Here is a 20,564-nt window from a genome sequence, read left to right on the forward strand (position 1 = left end):
CTCTCTTGAACCAAAGAAAACAAAAACTGCAATCAGAGTTTTCTCTAAACTTGTAAAAAGAGAGCACATTTGACAATGCTCCATAAACCCAGGTAAGATTCCATTCTCAGTGGGTCTGCAATGCCCTGAAAACAAGCTGGCTCCTTGGGCTAGCTAGCGCATCCCAATTTCTCCTCTGTTCTGGCTTTTCCAGCTTCCTCCATCATGCTACTCCTGTTCACCGGTGTACTCTGCTGCTTGAGAGCCGTCGTGGTGTGGGCTCGAACAACCAAATATGGCTTCCGGCTGCCAGACTTCAGAGAGACCCTGGAGAGTGGTAAAACCTGAATTATTCAAGACAATTAGTAAGAGCACTGCTCTGGAACTCACATTTCAGCCCAAGCCGTTAAGTGAGAATATGAACTAATAGCAGAATGTGAATTTGTGGTACTGTGAACTGTTTATTTTTCTGTTTCTTTTTCCCTCTCCTTACCTTACCTTTATATGTCTTCAACTCTCTGGAGCATTGTTTGGATAAGAAAGGGAAAAAAGGGAACAGACTGCAGCTATTTAAAACCTTTCTTCAAAAAGAGATTTTTTTTTTAAGGCAGGGAAATCACAGTATGGGGAAAGCAGAATTAATGCACTTAAATTTATAAACAATGCTGAGTGCAGCCTTTCTTCCTCTTAGTGAAGAAAGAAGATGCATCAACATGCTTTTGCTAGCAGTGTTTTGGAACAGTTTCTGTGCATTTCTTTTTATTCTATGAATGCAAATGGGATTTTCTCTTTATCCAGAAACTGCAATTCTGCCTCTAAGAAACCAGGCCCATGGGTTTCTAATGCAACACAGTAAACAAAATATACAAGTTTCACTAGCAAGTGGGCACTATATTAGTCCAAAGGTGGCAACTTGGTCCTCTCACTCTATTAATGTTTGGCACATAACCGTTCTCTTGAAGCACTCTGCTTCCAGGGTTCTGCAATTCTTGCAATCAATCACATTTTAGTTCAAAAATGGACTTAATGTTGAATTTGAATTAGGGGTTACACTCAATTAATTCTGTAGTTGTACGCACTCATATAATCAAACATTAAGAGTTTACATAAGAGGATGTTGATTGAAATAAATATTGTTGCAGGCCAGCAGTCCCCTAACGGCCATGCAAATGAAAGGCAAATGGAGCCTGGCATGTTCAATCTAAGGACAAGGAGTTGGGGGACTTTGATTTTATCCTTATCATGATCCTATGCTTATTGATGATTTTCCAAATTATCCATTATCTTTGTTTTTGTATTGGTAGTATGATGGCAATATCAATGGTTCCTTGCACCCTATTTAGAGTTTTTGAGACTTAAAGTGGCTTAGAAAATTATTTTAGTTTATGTCACTACCTCTAGGTAAATAAGCTGCCAAGTTAGCAGAAAAGTCATATTCCCAGACCAGAGTTGGCATACTTTTTTTAAATAAATAGCTAGATAGTAAATACATAAGGTTTTCCGGATCACATATGGTCTCTGTGACATATTCTTTTCTTATTAAAAAAAATAATTTAAAAATGTAAAAAAGAAATTCTTACCTTGCTGAACTGTACTCTGGTGGACCATAAACTACAGCTCACAGGCTATGGTTTGCCAACCCCTGCCCCAGGCAAACGTAATGGAACTGGTATCATGGTGAAGAATTTGTTCTTTATTAGAAACATAAAACTTTACATATGAACTCTTCCTAGAGGCCTAAAAAATAAAATGTAGACCATGGATACCAACAAGTTTTATATATATATATATATATATATATATATATATATATATATATATATGTTTCTTCTATTTATACCTGGATAAGTTGCTCTACCTGGGGTATCAGAGCTTGAGAAAGGGAAGGTGGCTTCTGCTCAGGCTAGGAGGAGCCACCTGGCATGAGATGAAGCCTAAATGAGGTGAGGGGTCATCTGGTCAAGAGTGGAAGTGTGGGACTGGTTTCATACAGAGGGCTGAGCAACCTGTAACCGTGTTAAGGATAAGGCAACCTAGGTGTCAGAAAAAAAGCTCCAAATACGGAAAAGAATAAAACTAGAATGAACACTGAAGTTTCCAATGATTGTGGATAAACAGAGAAATATAGACATAAATCTTGTTTATATACATGTGCATGTGAGCAAACACACACACTAACATACATCCTCCTTAGCTCTGTGCACTGAGAGTGCCTGGGAGCAGTCAAGCCTTAATAACAATGAACAGACCTTGCCCAGATCTTAATTTTTCAATATCATTCTCCACTAAAAGGAGCCAGAGCTCTTTAAATGAGTTATTTTGTAGAATGTCTCTCAGCTGGGGTTGTTCTGATATTTCCTCATGATTAGATTCAGGTTATGTATATTTGAAGGGAATATCACAGGAATGATGCATCCAATTAAATGATACACGAGTCTTATTTGATTAAACTGCTGTCTTTTTGGTGTTTGGTGTGTATGTGTGCTCCTTGGAAACCTCTGCAGTGGATTCCTGTCATCAACCCGTATCCCACTATTCCACTGGGTTCTCCTTCCTTGACCTTCCTGCTGTCCCATCATTCCTTGAACTCGCTCTGAGTTTTGATAGTGGTAGGCAAGTCATTGCTCCCAGCTTTCACTCTGCTGTGATTTGCTTTTAAGGCAGATTCTGGTACCACAAAATATTTCATCTTCTAAGTGTTTATTTAAATAGATTTTCACCTAAAATGTTGGTTATAGAATCCCCTACATTACCATTCTACATTAAAGTCCTTCTTAGGCCTCCAAACACAATTAAGAGCTAAGTTTTGGAGTTAAATCCTGGCCTGGATTCTAACTCTGGGCAAGTTATTTAACCTTTTTGAGCATTTTGGGCATAGTATGAGGATAATCTATAGATAAATAGGGATAGCGATTCATACATCACAAAGCCCATAAGGGCTGGTAACAATAGTTATTAACAAGTGCTACTATGTGAGGGTGCTTCCTAAAGGCCTTACACATATATGTTTTAGAAATTCTTACAATTATAGTGCAAGTTGTATTGTATTCTCATTTTATAGATGAAGAAATTGAGCCTCAGCATGTTTAAGCTATTTGCCTTTGATCACCACAGTAAGCAAGGGGTAAGCTGAAATTTAGACAAAGGTTTGGTTGACTCTTAAACCCTAGTATATTTCACTTCATTGACGGGAAGGTATTTTTCCAAAGCAACAGAGACACATTTCTCCATGGCATTTCCTGTTTTCCTATTTCGAACATCTTTTTAGTTGCTGAAGAGTTGCTAGGATCAAAGACATAATTTATATGTTGAACTGCTGCAGACTGGAAAGAAAAATGCATTTTATCATGCTTAATCCTTTAACTCATTCACTAAGGGTATGTAAGTACTTTGTGTAAGGTGGCAATTAACTATTTTAATGAGAAACTTTGGTGGGGCTGAGGGAGTGTGAGACAGAAATGGTGAACTCCTAAAGGTCCTAATCAGTAATGTCGCATGTGCTTTAAAAAATGGTGGAAACGTAGATTCAATTCTTTGAGCTCTTGGGAAAGGAAGTTTCCTTACTGTGCTGGAAGCCTCCTAAAAGTAGTAATTACTGACTGTCCAATTTAAAGCTGGTCCCTTAAATATCCATTATCTCATTGTTTTTCTTTATTTCTTTAATAGAATTTATTTTCATTGTAATGATGTTTATTTGCCTGTTTTCTTTATTTTTTTCAGTCTCCCTCACTGGAATATAAGTTCTCTAAAGACCAGGATCATGTCGTGCAGTGCCTGGCACGTAGAAGGGCTCTTTAAGTAACTGTTGAATGAATATGTTAAAAGTCCAAAGAAGATCCCATCCCTATGTGTAGAAATTGATTCCAGGTCCTACAGAGGCAAAAGGAAGTCCTGATAGACATCACCAGGCAAGATTATAACATGCATGCATCAACAAACACCATGTATTTGTTTTTAACACTCCCTTTGTGTATTTTTTGTTATTGAAAAAGGCTCAGAAATGAGAAATGCTGGCATCTCACTCAGACCAGCAGGGAGGAAAGCAGGTTCAAGTAGGGTCAGGATAAATGGGGCTGCAGAAGCTGACTTTTGGCCGAGGTGGCCAGGCAGTCCAAGTTCAAAGGTTATGGGCAATTCACACAGGTGTTTCTTTCTCCTGATGGGTCTAATCTCATAGGCATCTTCCAGCATTAGGCAGGTCTAAGTTGTGTGTACTACTCAAAGTCAGATGGGTGGTAGTGTCACCCTGGGAGCTCAGTCCAGAGGTGACTTAGAGAGTTTCAGTGTTCAAAGGGGAGACTGATAAGAACTAGACAATGTCAGCTGGTGTGTGAGTCGCTAGGGGTCAAGAGCATGCAGTGATGGCACAACCTACCCAATCCTGTAGCCTTTAAATATTAGTAATAACACAGAATTTGGATGACTAGGAAAATACTCACAATACATTGCTAAGTGTTAAAAAGGGTTATACAACCATATGTACCATATGATGCAAAACATCTCCATCTCTGTATTTTTATCTATAACTATATTTATGTAGATGAAAAACAGATTGGAGGGAAATATATGAAAATGTTATTAATGATTATCTCCAGGTGGTAGAATCTCAGGTGACATAATTTCATCTGTACACTTTCCAAGTCTTTCTTTTCTAGTTAACATAAATTGCTTACCAAAATATATATATATATATTTAAAATATATATATATTAAAATATATATATATATATATTTAAAGAAAGACTTGTCAGGGCAGAATTAATCAAACTGTGCTGGTACCTCTTGTTTCTGTTTCCCAGCCACTGGAGGAAACGCGCCTCCTGCCTCTCACAATATCTGATGTTGCAGGTGTTCCTCTCTTGCTTTCCTCTGTACCCAGTACCCAGTTGTGGGTGAACAGAATAGGCCTGGCCTTCAGCCAGAGAATTCCAGGCAGGGAAATTGGGGCAACTAGCACTCTTTGGGGATTTCCTCCTGATAGCTGCTGTACCAGGTGTCAGAGACCCCGGCAGTGGAAATCTTTTAACTGTCACCAAGGCAGCTCCACTTGTGGCAGAAGGGATCTTGTCAGAAGAAACCGAGGGCCATCCCTAACAACCAAATGCTGAACTGATTGATCATTTCAAAGATTGTAGTGGCTGATTCATGACCAAGGGTGAGTCTAGACCTGGAGATTTTCATGAAGCAGGAAAAGGCAAAGATGGTGTTATCCTTTCCTTCCAAGTTTAGCCCCCCTGTCAGCCTCGGGTTGCCCTTCACTCTTATTTTCCCACTTACACCTGCCCTTCCTACCATACAAGAAGGTATATTTGTCACACTTTCCTCTCAATCAAAATGTACAAGCCCTACTTTCTATTCTCTCAGGTCCCTGCTAGATATCTAGGCTCTTTTGGTGTATGAATTCATGTTGAGGTGTTGATATCTGATAAGGACTAGTCAATTAGATGCCTTAATATATATGCTGACAACGTTGACATTTCCTCAGTAAACTTCAGCTTCTTAGATCTAGTGGGGGTTTAAGACACCACAAGGTACCGTAAGATAAAAAAATGTGAGGGCAAAATGGACTTTAATAACCCCAGATAATATAGATAGTTACCTAATTGACCTCAACATTTGTCAAGTTTTTATTTTCAGGGAAAATATAAGGTCCTGTATCCTTCGGAATCATTAGTGTTTGCCTCCAATTTATGTGCAGTACCTAATATTTAAGACCTAACTTAAAAATAGCAATGAGTTGGTTCAGAGAAGTTCTAATGTTGAATTTCAAAAGAAGGCAGCCTGATCTTTTTTTGATACTTGTCCATTGATAAAAGTATGATATGCTTTCGCCATAAAAGGACCAAAGGACCAGTATAAATTGAAATTTCTTTTTAATATGTCAAGTAACTGTGACATGATATATTTAATGCCATATCCTTTTGTTAGTTGGTCAAGAATAGAGAAGTTTTAAGTTGGCTGGAAATAGAATGAAAGTCAGTAACAAAAGCTCTGATCATTTCCGAAAGGTCAATTTGAATGGACTGATTATAGTTTGTAATTAAGTGGTCCTTAACCTATACTATGCTGCTCTTAATTTCCTTAGTGCAGCCTTGTTTTTTGCTGATATTCACATTTAGAGTTCTGAATAGGTCTTTTTTTAATATTAAAAAGGAGGAAGACAACCACTTTTATCATATATACTTTTTCTTTTTTCAGTGCTTTTTCCTTAGTTAAGCTGATTTTATTTTGTTTTTATCACTTCCCCTTTGCAGTTTTTTGCGTGTTGTCTGCTCTCTGTGTCCATTCACTGCGAGCTCTTCTGCGTTTTTTTTCCCTTGTCGCCTTTTTTGTTGGATCACCTTGCTGAGTCAGCTCTCCATGGCACCCGGGCCTATAGCTCTCCCCAACGTGGGGGCAGGCCTGCTTTCACAAGGAGTCCCTGGGACGCCAACCCACGGCCTCCCATATGGTAGATGGGAGTCCAACTGATTGAGCCACAGCCACTTCCGAGTTGACTTTATTTTAATGCATTTATCATTTTTTCCTTTCTCATTCTTTAAAAATACTTGACAATAAGGCTTTTTCATTTGGTTAGCTGATTCATTTCAATGGATGTGTGTACATCATTTTAAGTTTAAAAAATAATTGGAGGTAGTTTAAGATTGTGAAAAATCACTTGATTTCTATGTCTGTCTTCTTATCTAGAAATTAAGAATGATAGAACCTGTCTTTTTACACCTCAAAGGATAGTTGTAATTTCACAATGAGATAATAGAAGAGAAAGTGTTTTTAAGTACAAAGTCCTGCTTAAATAAGAGAAAGATATTACTTATATTCTTTTGATTTTTCATAGTTCTACCTTTCAAAGTGTATATTTTGGAGATCAGTATGTTATTTAAACTGTCTGCTTTTCCTTTCTTTTCTTTAAAACATTACCTAAAGACACACCATGTTTTTATATTTTTATCTAGCTATATACACACTTTATATACAAATATTTTCCTTTAATATTTTTTCATCCAGTGTAGATTTTCATTTAGCTTCTCAGTGACTAATAACTCCAAATATAGCAATCTGATTAACATACTTTATCTTCATAAACTTATGGTGAAGAATTTGTTGTAGCACATTGACATAAAATAAAGCAAACTATGATTAGGACTGCAGCTATTCTTCTGTTTTGCAATGTGGATGGAAGATAATAGAACTTAGACTTTAGGAAGAAAATGAGGTAAAAATAAGTTGTTCTGCCTTGGGACAAAAGTCTCTACTAAAATATGACGATTCTACAAAGCACTGGGAAAATATTCAGCACGAATTTGCAGTCAATAATGTTAAGAATTTCTTTTTCTTTGATATGATGCTTCACATTGATCTATTCAGCTCAGGATAGCTTCCAAGCTTTCAAAGTAAGACATCCTGTGCTAGATAATTCTGTACATTTCTGAGGCTATTCAAAATGAATGAATAAGTAAAGATTTTATCACCTCTGAACTACTAGAAAAGGTATGAGCAATTTTATGCTACAAATATTAGAAGAATTCATATTGGTAAATACTATATTATTATAAAATACATTCTGTACTTTTCAAGAGACTGAAAATAATTAAATGAATTCTTTGGCAAATGCTTGCCCTTATATTAAATCTGTTACTTTTCCTTGGAATTGTGTAGTTTCATGGAATTTCTATGGTCTCTGCAAGTTTGACCTCCTTTGGACAGATATTTTTAAATGTTTGCCAACACATTAGCAGGAAACAAATCTAAAAGTAATTCAGAAAAGTCGGAAAAGACACACTCTCCTTCCAAGAATCTAACTCAGTTATCATGGCTTTCCCTGCCCCTATTTCATGCTCACACAGGTTTTTGTTTAAAGAACCAGGTGGCAACTATAAAGTACGTGGATTTCAGCACTTTCTGGATACCTCAAAACAAAATTACCTAGATTTTTGCCCCCCTCCTGCCATGCTCCACTCCTATTAATTGGAGAGTTGTATATGCTATAAGAGATTATTTGATCATTGAAGAGAGACAAAATGTTCTGCTTTTCAGCACATTTTAATCCACAGCTGGTGCACAGATTGGCAGAGAGTATATGTTAGTTCTAGCTGTGAATTTTTTCAAGTTAGGGTTGCCTATATTTAGATCTCCAGAGTTTTAGGATTGCTGAAAGTAAATGTTTGAATGAGAAAAAATATTGACTGGAGGAAAATACTGTTTAATAGAGGTGTTGATTTTGACCAGCCTAAAATATGCTTATGTTGGATGAACATTTGTAATAGGAAAGATGAAATTGTGAGTATTACTGGGAATGCACATTTACTCGATTACCATATATTAAAGATAACACATGCTTGTTTAATTTGGTGTCTAAAGAATTCTTGACCCCTTTGGAGAAAAATAGGCCTTTTGTAGGTTCATTTCAGAAAGTGAGATATTACCTGCTAGAGATTTGAGAGACTAATGCAAACCCTAATTCAGACTTGTAAAGTTTATTTTCATTCATCAAAATCCTAAAAGCAATTATTTCACGATTGACTCTTGGACTACCTCACAAAAGAGGCTCTTCATCTACAAGAAAGAATGTAATGTTGATCTACTTTGTTTCCTCCTAAACTGACTTTATTTCATTCAACAAATATAGAGCACACATTAAGTGCCAGGCAATGTACTGGGACCTGAGGATACTTGAATTTAACTTTGTTATTGTTATAAATAAAAATAAGTGTCCTTTTACCCTGATTGTATTATATTATATGCTTTTCTAGCTATAATGTTATGACTAGTTTTAATTGTAGATTTTACATAGTAATTCAAATAACCCAGAATGTGTAGGTTTTGCTTAGAGCTCATCTGTATTCAGTAAGGGATGTATATAAATATGGACCCAAGTAACAGAAATTATGGAATTAAATGATCATTTTCCTGCTAAGACCTTTTGCACAGGTCAGTTTAAACTGAAATCTTGTTCTAATTCCAGTATACAAAAGAATAAATGTTTTAAACAGAAGCTTTTGCTTTAAAATAAGCAAATAGAAATAAATTGGGTTGCTTACATGTAGGAGACCTCTGCTGTACCATAAAATTAAAAATAAAGCATTTTTTTTTTTTTGCTCATTTACACCTTATTGCCAGATCAGGATTTATAACATATTTTAAATTAATCTCCATGGGGAGGGGGGAAATTGTCAATATATAGTCAAAGCCTTTACAGTGTTCATTATCTTTGAATTAAAAATACTTTAACTCTGGTTTTAACTTAAGTAAATTATCAGAGCTATAACCCCAGATACATAAGGAGGTTCAGAATTATTTCTAATAGTGAAAAAAATGGATACAACCTAAATCTAAAATTACAAAGTATTTATTAACTAAATTATGATATAGATGAAACACAATGGCATTGTGTGATCATTACAATTATTTTCTTAACAAACTATCATGAGTGTGTTTCTACTGAGTTCCACTGATACTATTCAAATCCAGGTCACCAGTAACTTCCGTATTGCGCAATGCAGAGGGTTCCCTTGCCTGGTCAGAGCTTTCTTGACTGCTCAGCAGCAATCTTGTACACAGCTGACCCCTCTGACTCTTTTGAAAGAACTTTTTGGACTCATGGCCCCAGACCCACCTGGTTATTTTTCCCCTGCTAAAAATATTTGAGTGCTCCAAGGATTCTTCCTTTTCCTTCTGTACTGTCTACCTAAGTGACCTTATACATCTAATGATGTTAAATACCAGTTATAGGTCAGTGACCCCCAAATATTTGTCAACAGCCTTGATCATTGCCTGAAACTCTACTTATATATATATATTTAGCAGCCTGTTTGATAGCTCCACCTAGATATCTGAAAGGAATCTGAAACCTAACCCTGCCAAAACTGACATCTTGTTTCTTCCACTCACTGGCATGTCTCCCATTTTCCCATAGTATATTCTATTTTTATGCAAGATGAAGGTTTATCCTTGATTCTTCTCTTCCTTTTCACCTCTCCACATCCATTCCATCAACAGTCATGCTCACATAATCTTATATAATATCACAAAAGGAAAATAGAAGTTTATGCATCCAAACTAGCCAGCTAACCCCCAGCTAAAGTGTGTTAGCTGGAATGTGTTTTTCAGATTCTGCTGACATCTAGGCTGTCTGTCTTCTCTTTTCCAATCTTTCTTAACTGATTCATTTAAAATTAATAAAATGAATTTCTGCACACTGGCAAAGATCAGTAAGTGTGTTTTTCTGTTGTCATTTTATTTTCTTTGTACTACCCTATTGAAGATATTTGAATATTAGCTACAATGTTTTTCAAACCTTTCCTAGTGACCCATCTTCTTTTCTCCAATGATTCCAGTATTATGAGTTCTCTAAGATAAACGTTTGAAAATAATACATTCTCCCTCTTATTCAAGGTATTTGCCCAGGGGAGATTTTGCCTTCTATTTTCTCATGGAAACATTGAACAGCAAGTAAGCATATCTTCTGGGTACAGAAAACATTCCAGCAGAATTTTGGAAGCCATTTACATCCCTGTCCTTTGTAACTATATAAACATGCACACAAACACACATGTACACACATCTAGGTTTTTCAAAATCTTATGGAATTTTTTATCTGTCATTCTGTAGTGTCTTCTTTCTCATACACATAAGTGTTCACTCTTTCATTCTGATTTTCCCTTATTTTCTCTCTTCCTCTCTCTCTCTCCTCATCTCTCCTTCATTTGCCTTCTCTTCCCTCACTTACTTCTCCCCCCCCTCCCTCACTGTCATTCTTTCTGTATTGCTCTCTGGTATCTTCTCTGCTATTTACTCTCATTCTCCTTTCCCTAATTCTCTTTGTCCTCCTCTTTCATTGGGCTAACGTAATGGAGGTGTGGTATGGTTCTGCTCACACTTAGAGTTTATTAGCCAGAGTTGCTTTACATGAGGGATTTTAATTACTTAGAAAAGAAGATGAAGAAGATGAAGAAGATTGCCTCCTGGGACTTTGGCGGGGAGGGAAAGGAGTAGAAGGTGATAAATGGAGATTACTATGGCCTATGTCCCCACTGTTATAAGGGACGTAGGTACTATAATTATTTAAAAATCAAATCTAAACAAAAATCCTTGTCACCTGAAGTGGATATGTGAGGGCACTTCAACCACTATAAGACCACAAGGATTGTTTTCCCTTTATTTGTGTAGGAAAAATAACCTTCAAACAACACTATAGCAAGCTCTAAGATTGCTGAGTTACACAACTTTATAGCTAACTATTCTCTTGCAATCTCAAACTTATGTATCTATATCCAGACTCTGAACCTTGAACTTGAGAAGATGACAGAAGAGGCATCCAAATCAGCACTGTTTTTATGTCTCGGTAACATTTGTCAATCACCCATTCCAGAAGCAGTTTTCAGAAAACTTGTAACTGATCAAAATATTTCAGATAATTGGAGGATAGACATTGCCACATCCACATATAAGATAGGAAACCCTCCTGATTATCAAGGGCAAAATTGCGTGAAGAAGTGTGGTATTCCTATGAATCATATTGTCCAGTAGCTTACAACAGAAGACTTGGCCACATTTGGTTATACACTATGTATGGATGGAAGCGATCTGAGAGATTTGAATAGCAAAGGTCATCAAGTTAAAAACTGAAAAGTTAAAATTGAACTACGTGGAAGCAATGATCCACAAAAACAACTTATTATTGAAGAGCCCTATCATGGGAATGGCTCTGCAAAGCATTTTGGAGAAGTCACAGAAAAGCTGCATCCATTCCTTGATGAAGGCCAGCAATGGTTAACATCTTTACAGTGATGTTCTAGATTTTTCATTCAGTGTGTTAAAGAAATGTTTCATAGTTCAAGACCACACTGTTGTGTTTTTTTTTTTTTCATTGACTTACTCTTTTTCATCTTAAATAATTGTGGTGGAACTCAGTGTTGTATTTGGCACAAGAATTATAAAAATCTTTGATTCAGACAGTACGGCATACATTAAATTATTAAATGTTTTTAAACCAATTGAACCTCTTATCTTGCCCCAATTACAAAATCAATGGAACAAATAGTAGAACTACAAAATATAATGTTTTGTGTGTGTCTTGTAACACAGTAATTTCTTTCTAGTGTTTAGCCCTTAAGGTACTAATTCCATGACAGCTAGCTTTCAAATAAGTCTAGTATTGATCTTAATAAATAATGAAATAAAACATCACTATAAGGCCCAAGTCAATATCTGAGCACATTGAAACTTTTAAATAATCTACCTCTTCAGTAAGTTGATATGGATATCTTGATGGGCAGATGTCCTCTATTCAACAATTTCACTTCTCTTTGCCCCAGGGCCTTTAATTGAATTTTGTATCCCTAGTCATAGGAGTTCACAATCTTGATCAGAAGTATTCTAATTCACACACAACTATAGTGCACATTTTTATGTTAAAAAGATAGGAAAAAGAGAATGGTTTTTGGAATTAATCTTTAGCATCTTTGAATATTCTTAATTTTTGTGTTTATTTAGTCTTTTTCATAAGGAAATCAATTTTTTTGCTCCCATTTGTACCACTTTGCCTCTGAAAATTTAATTATATCCAGAAAGGATAATGAATTCTGTTTTATCTTTTGTTCACTTTGACAACCGGATTTGTTTTTATATGCACATATAACCCAAATGTCAAATATGTATTGGTTCAGATGGGAAAAAAAAGTTTTATGTTGAAGTCCTTAAAAAATGTTAGGTATTTTTTCCGTGTTTCATTTATGGAACAATCTAAGTAATTTCTGTGTACTTTTAGGTAACTGTCATCTCATTCATTTGGATATACATCAAAATAAGCTGGGGAATATAAAAATATAACTTAGGAAAAAAAAAATATCCAAATATTCTTAGTCAGATGTTTTCCTGCCTGATGAACCTTGAGTCTTTCTTTAAGATTCACAGTTAGGTCTTAAGTGAAGATTTTCCTTTTAATTGAAGCAGAGTTAACAGATATCTCATGTTTTCCACAGGACTGTGCACATATATTGTATGTTTCCTTTATAGTTCCTATTCCATGGAAGGATAGCATTTGCTACCATATCTGTGTTTGTAATAAACTATGATGTCTTTTTTTTTTTTAACTTTTTAAAGAAGATTTAGTTTACAGAACTATGACATTTTTGAGGGAGATACCATAACTGAGTGTCTGGTACAAGAGTAAGTACTTTGTAAATAATTTTTTTTTCCTTTCAGTGTTTAAGTTGTTTACTTTCCAAATGGAATACAGTTCTTCAGCTAAAACAGGAATAATGAGACAAAATGGTTCTGAAAATACAATAGAAAAATGTTTTAAGTGGTTTATTTTTCCAAATGAGCAGTAGGCTATTTACAGATCTTCAATAATGTATATTAAAATGACAATCCTATCATTGTTTGAAATCTCAATTTAAAAAAATTCATTAAGGCACATTTGATCTGTGAGTTTTAAACAAACTTTCTGATATAATGACAGATTCATTTTATTTTTGTCTTCCCAGACACATGTGTAAATGCTTTTGGAACAGTCATTTTTAAAGAAATAAATATGGAAAGATCCTAACCCTTATTATGTAGTTTTAAAATGAGCTAAATCAATTTTTTTGCTTCACTCTTTACTCCATTGCTATCACTCTTTTCATTAGTCCAGGGAGGGACCAGGGGAACAGACAATCCTCTCTTCTTTATAATTTTTTTTTTTAATCAACAGAAGATGGGAATTAGACATTTATTAGTGTTCTCTATACTGGGTACAACAATGCCAATTATATGACCTTTCCTCAAAATACATATTTTTTCATAATTCTAATCATATTTATGAAGATTTAGATAAAATAAATAAAAATGCTTTAAAATCAGGGAATGCTATGCAGAGATGAGTAATAAAAGTATTTCAAATCCAAGTTTCAATCTTTACATAATTTTAATAAATGAGTTAAGGTAAATTTTATAAACATAATGCCATCTTTAGTTTCTAAGTGCCAGTTCCAAAAAGGCCTGCTGCTGCCAAAAAAGGAAAAAGAAAAAAAAGAAAAGAAAATAGAGAACAGAATACTGAGTATCATCATCAAGAAGATTATAGGAAACAAAATAAGAAATATTATCAAAACATGGTTCTTTGAATAAAGACATACAGAGTTGGAGAAGATGAATGCTGTGTCCATAATGGATTTAATAAATCCCTTTAAGGGTAGAGGTGGGTCAGTGGGAAGGACTTGAAGTCAGGAAAGCACATCTTCTGGGTCTTGCTTTCACCATATGTCCAAAAAGGGACCAAAATAATGAAAACACCAGAAACAAAGGGATGGTTATTGTTATTCAAGTTTCTAGTTTTGCATTCACATTGTTCTTCAGAACATACCATATGCATTTTCTTTCCTAAAATATACAGTTATTTTGCAACCACTTTATAGGAGCCTCCAAGAACAGTTTTTCGAATGATTTTAAATCATAATTACAGTGAATATGATTCTATCCATTTATTCTTGTGTGTAATTTGGTCACATACTCTGTGACTATGAAATGATTGAGTGTATGAAATATCAACACACTTTTTATGAGAGAGAAATCTTATCTTTGGATTTATTAAAGCTTCCATCTGGAAATGCTGCATTGTTTATTTGTTTATCCTTAGGATCAGCTATTTAAACTTTACCACTGGAAGAGGAAAAGAAAAAGAAAGAAAAAATAAACTTTATCATTAACTTTCAGAAAGTGATGTGTATGTTAGCTTATGGCACAGATGTTAACTACCAATTGCCAACTTGTGAATCCTATTTATATTTCTGTCGTAAATGGTATTCTATTTTACACTGGATTATGAACTTAAACCTTTACACCGTTGTAATGTGAAGACATGATTTTTGTCTTATAATACCATAAGGTTGTTAGGAATATCTAGTAAAATGTGGTTTGTGAAAGCTGCCTTTTAATTTTTAAGTCATCATCCAATTGCAAGTTATTAATCTTTTTTATTAGAATATCTAGTGTGTGCTGGGCCCTGATAAACCTTATAATCAGCATGATTTAGATTGACACTAGGTAATCCCAAATGACATTTAAGTTTATCATTTTAACCATTCAGCCATGATTGCACACTTTAGAAAAAGAAAGATGTGTTAATTCATCGATGGTAATTCATTAATTTAGTAAGGGAAAAGCAATCTAAGTCCAAAATATTTTATCATTTGATATTATCCATTTGAGGCAGTAGTCTCTCATTATTCTTTTGCCACAGCTTATTGTCAATGTTATTCTTTGATCTAGCGCAAATATAATTGTGGAAAATGGGTAATAATAATAAAATTCTTTACTAGCAATAGAGTATAAGTCATTTTAATATCAATTTTGAATGTTTGCAGTTTATTTTTATGGGTTGGCTCCATGCCATTGCACAGAATATTCAGGCAAGTACATTTCTTTATTTAATACCTTTCTTCGTTAGTCCTTCCTTTGGAAAGCACATTTGTATAGTTTACTGGATACTAACTGGATAGTGTAAATATCTTACATAAGGGAGGTGGTTGATTGATTACTCTGTAACCAAAAGATAATATACCAGACATGGTTCTATTTGCCTGATTTTCAGAATAGAATTTTTTCTCTAATTCCAATTGCCAAAGCTTATCCCCAACCATATACCATGATTTATATATTTAAAAACATTATTACAATGCAAAGCAGTGACAAACCAGAGCAGTGTTTCATCAGTGTATGCTCTCTCCCTCCTGGATCTAGTTCTCTCTATTTTCACTTTCTACAGGCAAATACCAAGCAGTTATGACATTTTCAAAACTTTCCCATAGCCCCAAACACCCTCTCTCCAATGCAATACCTGCTATAGAGAACAATGACATAGACCAAGAGGAAGGAAATTGTCTGCACAAGTGCTTTGGTTCCTAGGAATCCCTAAACTTAAAAAGGAATATTTATCCCATGTGAAATATTTTAGACATGAAATTGAGGAGGCAGGTCCTAATTGAAGCAAGTCCTTTGAAGACAGTGGTTTTATAACTTGGGACCTATTGTTTTGACTCAGACCAGGCCCTCAGGACCACTGCCTGGCCAAGCTGACCCCTCTGCTGCTCACAGATGTGCTCAAACTCTCAAGTTGGCCTGTGTCTCCCCCTTCTGGCTCTGACTTTGGCAGTTAGTTGATAGTCTGTTCAGAGTCAACTTGCCCACTGTATGGCAGACTTCTTTGGTGAGGATAGGAACTCTCCACACAATGTGGGAATGAAGGGCAGCTGAAAAGAGCTAAACCTCCAAAGCATCTTTTTCCTGACCTCATTGGTTCACCTGGTGCATAATGATGTATCTGTACCCAGGTTGTTATAGGGTAGCCTGGAAACAGCCCCAAATGGAAAGACGCAGGAGAACGAAACTCCCACTGCCCTTGGTGTTACCCCCGCTTACCTAACTCACTCCCTCTCCTCGCCTCCAAAGCCTGGGAAAGGGGAGATTATGAACACAAGGGTCTGGGCACTTCGAGCTCCTTTTGATGCCCTTGGATTTTTCCATTAATCCTTTGGAATTAGAGAATGCTTAGTTTTCTCTTCCTACATTATGTCTTTCTTTATCCTGGCTCCAAAAATAAAACAAAACAAAAAGCGAATCCAAAACGCTTAATGACAGAATGCATTTCAAGTGAACAGTATGAATGAATGTCCCCAAGTTCCTTGTTAACTTGCTGAAAGTTTGGAGCATTTGTGGCAGGGATAAAAGAGTAGAGATAATGAAAGAGCTCTCACTCAAGACAGCAGTCAGTCTTTCTTGGTTTACCTTGCTGTCTTGGGTAAAGCAGGCAAGGGTCTTCTATTCAGGGAAGCAAAAGAGAAAATTATAATAATACGAAAATGTTCATATTTGTGTATTGTCTCCTCCTCGCTCCCATGGAATACTGTAAACACTGTAATAGAGGTTGTTCAATAACAGAGAATGTTTATTGATGGAATGAAAAAATAGTATGTAATATACATTAAAATGCTGACATAATGATTCACTTTTAGGTTTGCTGTATTTTGTTAAGAGAATATTAACTGTATTATTCTGCTTTTTAAAATACATGGGTGGCTTCTTTATACTTAAAAGTTGGAAAATATTTGTGTTTAGTCAATGTTCTAGTTATTCCACAACACGTATTTCTGTTGAATATCTATTGTCATTCAAATTTAGAATGATATTGATCAATTTTTTCTTTTCCTTCTTCTTTATCTCTTTGTACTTTTCGGGTCACATAGAAATATATTAGACCCCTATTATTTTATTTTTCAACTACTTCTGATTTTCCCACTGTCCTTTCTTTTAGTTTTTACCTCATGTTCTTTTTCTGTTGCAGGGCTTTATCAAGGATACTACATTACACTTGACCGATACATCTCTTTAGGTTCTATTTGGCTGTGATGGTCTCTCATGCTCTACTTTTTTTAATGACTTTGATCATTATGAGGAGTGCTGTGCACATATTTTGTAGAATGTTCCTCAAATAGCATTCTTCTGATGTTTTTCCCATGATTAGACTGGGGCTATGGCTTTTCGGAAGGAAGACCATCAATTATGTTTTAAATCTTTTCTTTCAAAGAGCTTTAAACAATAAAAATCTATTTACCTGGGAAATTACTCTGTTTGTTGTTATTCTTTCCTTTGCATGTAACATTATTTCCATCTGGTGTCACTGGTGTCATTTTTCTTCTACCTAAGGGGTTTCCTTTAGCATTTCTTATAGTGCAGTGCTGCTAGTGATGAATTCTTCCAGTTTCTGTATGTCTGAAAACTCCTTATTTTACCTTTACTTTGAAAGATATGTTCTCTAGGTATAGAATTCTATGTTGACAGCATTTTTTTTCCTTCCCATACTGAAAGATGCTGTTCCATGGCCTCCAACTGCCTTGTTTTTGCCAAGAAATCTCCTGTCATCCTGAACTTTCTTCTACTGTAAGTATTGTAAATACTGTAAGTATTTCCTCTCTTGCAGCTTTTAAGATGTCCTTTGAGCATTTTTTCTCCTTCCCCATCTCTCCTCTTCATCTTCTTTGAAGACACTGTTTATATATACATTAATCCATCTGAAGTTTTCCTGCAACTCTGATGTTTTTTTCAATTATCTTTTCTGTGTTTCACTTTCATTTTCTGTCGCTGTATTTTTACATTCACTAATCTTTCCTTCTGCAATATCTAATCTTCTGTTAGTCCCAGTCCAGCTCCTTTGCCTCCTATCTCACAGAGTTCACTGCCCTTCATTGCCTAATGTACAGGGGCTTGAAAACCATTGCTTCATATATTTTGTCTGTTTTATTTAGTTGTTGTTTTTGCTGTTACTATTTTAGGTAAGAGGGTAAAACCAGTTCCCTTTACTCCATCTTGACCAGCAGACTTTCACATCTTTATTAGGTCTTTTTGTTTGCTTGGTTTTGACTTTTCATTTTTGAAAAGTCTTCAGTTTAATGCAATGTATTTCTGAGTAAATTTCTAAGCAGTCATGTGCCTGATTTCTTGAGCTTCAAATTCCATTTTAAATACTAATTTCCTTTTTGTTTAGTTAAATTCTTAAAATTTATTTTATACTTTTAATATTTACTTCTTCTGATTGAGTCATCTCTTAATTTCTTATCTTTTATCATCTTTAATTGTCTGTATACTGTAATCTTTATTTCCTCAAAAAATTTTTGAGACCACAATGTAGATGCTTTGTAAAGTTCTCCTCTTTTGTGAAATCAATCTCTTTAAGACTTCTGATATGCATGAAAATGGTAACATTTTTTTTCTGGAGCAGAGGCAAATGACATTTATTCTTCATTTTTATCTGTGTTTTCTAAATTTTCTTCACTGAATCAGTACTGTTAGGATGTGAAAGTTCATTTTACAAGAAAAATGCTCATTGTTTCTCTCTGTTTCGATGAGGCCACTTTTACTATGGCTGTTGCTTTTCTCTTAATTTGTCTTTGGAAGAAAGCTGAGAGGTTTATTCAAAGCCATATATTTCCCGCAAATCAGAATGGCTATAATCCATCCACCTCCTAGATGTTTTTTGTTTTTGCTTTTGCTTTTTAATCCTTCCATTTAGATGTTTAACTGGAGGGATTTTTGATATAAATTTGTATCATCATTTAAAAATCCAAAGCCTTGGACCTAGAGAAAAAGGCATGTTCCAATGGATGATGTGGCTGGGGGATTTGGTCCCTCATGGTTTAGTCTGCCTGTTTTTTTGTCTTCTTGGCATTCAGACTTCCAGATCTAGTTGTTTTGCTCTTGCTTCAGCTCTGCTCACATGGGAAGCACCTGGGCTGAAGCCCTCAGGACCACCCCTTCACAGCAGCTGGAACACCTTTGGTCCTGCCAGCTTAGTGCAGATATATTTTTAACTGCCTCAGTGAACATCTCTACTGCCCCTGATATTGATTCCCAAAAGCATTATTACTTGCCAACAGTTATAGGCATGTTTAAGGAATATTTCCAAATTGCTAGCTTTCTAGAAATGCTGAATTCTTTTTGCTTGCACTGTCTATGTATGAGAGAGCTATCCCATCACTATGTTACTTTCTTAGGGAAACTTTTTTTCTCATTATTTCCCTTTGCCCTTCTTATCTACTAGTAAGGATAAATATTTGTGTGTGTGTGTGTTCATGCTACTTAGAGTAAATTATAAGTTTGCTTCATTCAGTCATTTTTATTTTGGGTTTTTAATTATTTGTGGAGAATTCTTGTGTATCTCCTATGTTATTAACCATTTCATGTTAATTATAAATATGTTTCCCAGGCTTTCTTTCTTTATATTTTACAAATACATTTGGTTTACATTAAATTAGAATTCAATAAGCTTTGACATTTTTAGTTAACCAAATTAATGTTTTGCTTTTTGAGATTTACTTTGTTTTTAAAACTATAGTAGAATCAATTAAATAAGGGCAGCTAAGTCTATCTCTATCTTAGACAGTTAAATATTTGCTCACTGAATGAACAGACAAATAGAGACAAAATTATAGTTTCCCTCCTACCTATCCACCAACCCTGTATTGCTCCAAGTCTTGTCTTTATTATTATTTTACATCTCAAGAAGCAATGCTCACCCTTTAACACTTACTACTATACTATTTTGCAAATCCTTCCAACTCCATTTCTGGTTTACTCTGGAGATAGAGAAGGATTAGTCAGGAGGCTTGATTGATTAGAAGGAAATGAAATGTGATGTTACTCAAATTAAGGTAACCCTCTCTTCCAGTTACTATGGCTGGATAAAATATTACTCTAAAAGTGAGCAGTGTAAATCAACCAGTATTAATGCCTTTGAATTCTGTGGGTTAAGGATATGGACAGGGCACAGAAGGGAAGGTTTGTCTTTGCTCCTTGATGCCTGGGGCCTCAACTGGAAATATTCAAAAGCTGAAGGCTGAAATGATCTGAAGGCTTGAATATCCACATGACTATGATTGATGATGGCTGTCAGTTGAGTCCTAAGCTGGACCTGTTAACTGGAACATGTTTGAGTGCTCTCTGCATGTAGCCTGGGCTTCCTCAAACCATGGTGGCTGGGTTTCAATGGTAAGTGTCCTGAAAGAGAGAAAGCCAGGTGGACACTCTTGCCTTTCTTAGAAGTCAGGCAG

Source organism: Dasypus novemcinctus, chromosome 7, assembly GCF_030445035.2.
Source record: "Dasypus novemcinctus isolate mDasNov1 chromosome 7, mDasNov1.1.hap2, whole genome shotgun sequence".
Classification (NCBI taxonomy): domain Eukaryota; kingdom Metazoa; phylum Chordata; class Mammalia; order Cingulata; family Dasypodidae; genus Dasypus; species Dasypus novemcinctus.